This window comes from Aptenodytes forsteri, unplaced genomic scaffold (genome assembly GCF_000699145.1).
Source record: "Aptenodytes forsteri isolate BGI_AS27 unplaced genomic scaffold, ASM69914v1 Scaffold8, whole genome shotgun sequence".
Lineage (NCBI taxonomy): Eukaryota > Metazoa > Chordata > Aves > Sphenisciformes > Spheniscidae > Aptenodytes > Aptenodytes forsteri.
This window is the reverse complement of record NW_008796218.1, coordinates 8211236-8216592: the sequence shown is the minus strand read 5'-3', so window position 1 is coordinate 8216592 and position 5357 is coordinate 8211236. Positions and strand designations below refer to the sequence as shown.

Sequence of the window (5357 nt, the reverse complement as noted above, 5' to 3'; positions counted from 1 at the left end):
CGCCTCCGCGCGGGGGCACGGGCGGGGCGGTGGAGAAGGTACCAGCTGTAAATTGGGGAAGCGGTGTGTGTGTCAGCCCATCCGGCAGAGCGTGAAACAGGGAACTCGGAAATGGTTTCCCTTGTCTGTTTAGGTTCTGTATTTGAGGAAGCTTAAAGCTTGTCATATATTCAGGAGATTTAAGAAGATTTAGGTCAGCAAGCAAATGGAAAACTGCTGGAAAGAAAGTTCAAGATAGCAGCACTTACACTACAACTCCTTGACTTTCATCAACAATAACAACACCTTGCTAACGGTAGAAGTGAAGTTTTATGAAAAAAGGAAGAACAAAGAAAAACAATTAGGATTCACTTGAACTGCTGCAACAGGAAGGGTAAAATGCTCTGCAGCTAAAGCTCGTATCTGCTAAAGGTTTGATAAAAACCTCAGTAGACCTACTTTTAGGTAACTTAAAACGTTCATAAATATTTTGGCATGTGCCACACAGACACTATACCTTAAGTGACCTTGAAGAAGGCTATGGCAGAACAAGGGAGCAGGACCCTAGTCTGCCATGACATGAGCTACTTGACCTTTTTCACACTTGCCTGCTCTGAGCCAAATTTAAAGTTGCTTTGGAAAACATGGAGAGAAAACAAGTGTGAATGTGGCCCTATTTATCCATGCACAGGTGAATGTAACCGAATCTCTAACGAGCCAAGCATTTAACCAACTCTAAAATAATTTGTTGACCTCAAGGTAAGAATTTTGTTGTGGAAAATATCTCTCATTTGGGTTGAAATTTGTCTTCTAGCTACTTGCATCGTGCTTGGCTGAACCCAAGTTTTACTCAATCATTAACTTTCGAATTGCAGTATGTTTACCCACTCATTTAACTCTGGGATATTAAATGTACTTTTTCCTCAAAGTGATAAAAGCTAGAGTATAGAAATAATGGTGCATACTGTTTCCCTGTTATCTAAAAGACTATCTTCTTTAGCAGCCTTGAGGAAGGCAAGAACAAGGAATGAGAAAATGCTCTTGGCAAGCTTCCAGCAAAAGTGATCTGTGGATAGCAAAGGGGGATGTGTGTATGAAAGAAATAATATCTATATGATTTGTACAAAGACTTCCTAGTTTCAGTCCAGCATTGACAGCCACATGAAAGCAAGATTCCTCCACAGAGAACCAGAAAATACAAAGTCAAAAAGAATTTAACCCCTCCTGGGAAATATTCCAAAACTTCCTTTTTTAGGAAAGATGTTCCTTCTTGGTTAGGAAAGATGCTTACAGCACTGGCCTCCCATATCTCTCTTCACCTTTACCAGCTGTTCTCTTCCCTCCACTCCTCTCAGAAGAAGTTAGTAGGTAAGTAAGTCCATAAAAAGATAACCCTCTCCTGCCAAGTCCTTCCAAAATTTTTATGTGCTCCCTAGGGAGACACATCAGGGGCTGCATGAAGACCACCAGGGACCTTGCTATTCTAATAACTATAATTAGTATATTTACTGATTGCCCTTAAATATTTGAGCTTTGAAAATGGCCAAAAGATGAATGTATAGTTCACACTCACTGATCTTAACTATTATCATAACCATCTTTTTAAATTATGTTTCATTAGATGTTACTTAACCAGAATTAAGAAATTCTTTATTCACAGTCACACCTACCTCTCTCCAGAGGAAAACATAACTAAGATACAGTCTAATCACTCTGGGCTAAGATGAAAACACTTCAGTAAAGATTAGATTAATAAACACTAATCCAGAACCACAAATTTGGCATTACATGCGGCTCGGTTGGCTACCCTAGCCCACCTTCCCTTATGTGAAGTGTGGGACATGCAACCATAAAGGGAAATAGCGACTTCCCTGGGTGCTGCGCAGCCTCCCCTTCCAGTGAGACCAAGTTCCTAACCCATTATTTTTAACAGTGCAGCTGCTTTGCAGATTTTTTTTTGTTCAGTCCTAGCCTGTTCTCCCCCGTTGAAAGGATAGGAAAAAGGAATAAGAATAGCCCTTATGAAAAACAATCCAGCCTTATCAACTAGTATAAAGCCATGCCTGCTAGCTCCGCTGTAGGATGTTCATCCCCTCGCTGTGGCTGATTATGTAAAGCACTCCCTTTCCTGACATGTGCAAGCCTATCATCTACTTAAATTCTTGTAAATGTAATAGTATCTACATATCCAACACAATAAAAGCCCTTCTTGTGGTATTTGAACAACCTGTCTGATCTTTTCTGATTAATTGTGGATTTCTTCAAAGTTAACTGAACTTTTTTATACAAAAAAGACGGTCTGGTTGTTATGTTGCAGCCTGGGTCTCAGGAGACCATGCTGAACTCCCTCCTCCACCACTCATCTCCTTTATGACTTTGAGAATTCATGCATACATGGTGTGTATCAGTTCGTGATCTATAGGGTGAAGGTAATAAGACTTCCTTACCTTATGGGGGCTTATGAGGGTGAAACCTTGACATTCTACTACATCATGTGAAAGGCCATTATGGGTAGCATAGGTATTTCCCTGCTCTTGGTTTGAAGTTCGTCATCATATTCATCTCCGGTGAGAATCAGTAGTTAAATACAAATTTTCATATTCTCTTCCTTCAGTAATGCTTTTTGTTTTAAATGAACATATAAAGCCATTAGAGTGGTTCTTTTAAAGGAATTTTTCTTTATAGGTTGACGAAAAGAAAACAGATCTAAGGAAAGGAAGCTGAATTCTTTATGTGGGAGCATATAATTTTCCTGGAGCCTGGAATAGCTGGATTTTCTTACCACATGTGCAGGAAATAGCCCTTCCTACCCGATCCTGAATGTATCAGATAATACCCTTAGCATATAATGGAACTATTCTAGTGTGAGACACCTTCTAAGCAACATTTCTGTTCAAGTTTCTAAACACATTAACAGATTTATACATGTCTATTGAGGAACAGTTCAAAACATTTTGGTTCATTGATAATAATAATGAATATTTAAACTACAGGATCCTTGTTTCTTAATTAAAAAGACAGACAGAAGTACCAACAAAACACACCTAGCTCATTTTCTAGCCCTCTTTCCACAGATGACTACAAGTTCATTTGCTAGGGAAGTTTGGGGATGGGTCCTTCATCACCCTACCTTCCTCATATTAGCAATTTCTCATACGCTCACCGCTTCTGCTGCAGTAACAGCAGCAGAGCTCTCCCACATTGGCACAGGACTGCCAGGATTTATATTTGCCCTGTGTTGCCTCTATCCTTTAAAAGGGCAAGCTCTAACAAACTATCCCACAGCACACCTGGCCAGTAACACATCCCCAGGTTGGTAACATTAGTCCTCCTTTCTTCAATGCAAAAATTCTGTTGTTTGGGTTCTGGGTGTGTGTGTGTGGGGGGGGGTGGTGGTGTTAGTTGTTTAGGTTTTTTTTCCATATATCAATATTTTCTCTGATATTTTGACAAAAAGGAGATAGAGCTTGTCTGATGCAGGTTACTGACACAAATCTAGGAAATTTCACTCTTTGGATCACGTCGTTGCTGGTTAAATCTCCCTGAAGCTAAAAAGGATTTTACTGATGTGAAATTTCTAATAATACACCAAATCTGAGCACAAGATGATCTCTTGCACCCAGTATCATTCAACATTAACTGATTCATTCAACATTACTGATTCATTTCCTAAGACAACTTGATAACTGCAGTCTCATATCGAGAGTACCCAGCTAGCCAGTACCACCCTCTTCAAAATCTTCAGTTCATGAATCAAAAAGTTCCTTCTTTGAAGGCAGAAGAAATGAGCCTCACGCTCTCTAGGATAACTCTCATTTTAGTAAGGCATAAAATTATAATCCCATATTTATTCCTAACTGATTCATTTCCTAAGACAACTTGATAACTGCAGTCTCATATCGAGAGTACCCAGCTAGCCAGTACCACCCTCTTCAAAATCTTCAGTTCATGAATCAAAAAGTTCCTTCTTTGAAGGCAGAAGAAATGAGCCTCACGCTCTCTAGGATAACTCTCATTTTAGTAAGGCATAAAATTATAATCCCATATTTATTCCTACAACAGAGTCACATCTCAGTGTCATTTCACTTCGTGTAAGGGATAATGTCAGCTGTGGTGATGTTGTAATTACAAATCGTGGAAACACTTTGAGTTCTGAAAAGCAACAACCAGAACCTTAAGAAGTTTGAAACTTCTCTTGGGGCACATATAATTTTGTAAGGTGTATTTGAATTTTGAGAAGATTTGATAATCAAATAAGGTGGACATTATGAAAGGTAGCATAAATCATTATTACAAAGAGTTGCATTTTCTTCTTTTTCTGTCCTTGTTGTAGCCAGTCTTTAAGTCAGCTGTTAAAAGATTTAGTCTTCCATAGGGATATATTTGGATTTTTTCCCTAAGGAATATCACTAAAAGTCTTCATTTTATTAACACCGAGTCCTCAGTGCCCTATGGGGTTTATTCCACAGATATTTTGTATTTTCATTTCTGACATTCGGGTTTGTGTGCTCAGATACAGTTTTGATTCTGCTTTGATTTGCAGAAGTCACTACTCTGAGAAATACATATCAAAGCCGTAGAGCTACTTCTCCTGTTGAAATAAATGTCAACATCTCACTGACTTCAGAGAGAAAAGGATCAAGTAATTAAACATTGTTTTGCATCAATTCCAACAGGCTTTGGATCAGGCCTCATTTTCCTAGCTAGTACTTGCAGCTTTGCTGCTTTGGATTCTGCTGACAAACGACTCTCTGTAACTAACCGACCGAGCTCAACAAAGCTGATAAGATTTCCTTCCTGCACTGCTGTGCTAACACCTTCCCTGAAAATGTACTCTCAGTTTGGTCATACTTGATTTCAGATTAAGACTTTGCAGAGCAAAGTGAAACTTAAATGTCAGCTAAAGTGATAAAGAAATTTAAGTTAATGCACAGTCTTTCAAGCCAAATGATTCCAGGCTGCGTACAGCTGGTAAATAGATTCTGCTTTGTTAGGGTGCTAAAACATCTGCATAAGCCGGTAACTGTCAGCTGCTTAAAGGATGTCACATTGCAAAATAGCCAGCTAGGTTGCTTCAGATTATATCAGGAGAAAAATACAGTGATCTGTGATAGAGATGTTGGGGAAATTTTATGAAAAACAACACAAACCAAACCAAAACAAAAAACCAATTGTGCTGGTTTTGGCTGGGGTAGAGTTAATTTTCTTCACAGTAGCCAGCATGGGGCTGTGTTTTGGATTTGGCTGAAAACAGTGTTGATAACACAGGGATGTTTTTGTTACTGCTGAGCAGTGCTTACACAGAGTCAAGGCCTTTTCTGCCTCTCACACCACCCCACCAGCGAGTAGGCTGGGGGTGCACAAGAAGGTGGGAGGGG

At 39.4% G+C, this 5357-nt stretch overlaps 1 protein-coding gene across 2 annotated transcripts in view; it reads right to left on the bottom strand.

The window, feature by feature from the left end:
• The window catches only part of MICAL2 (microtubule associated monooxygenase, calponin and LIM domain containing 2), a 112235-nt gene that overhangs the window by 89535 nt on the left and 17343 nt on the right, over positions 1-5357 (bottom strand). The window lies entirely within an intron of this gene.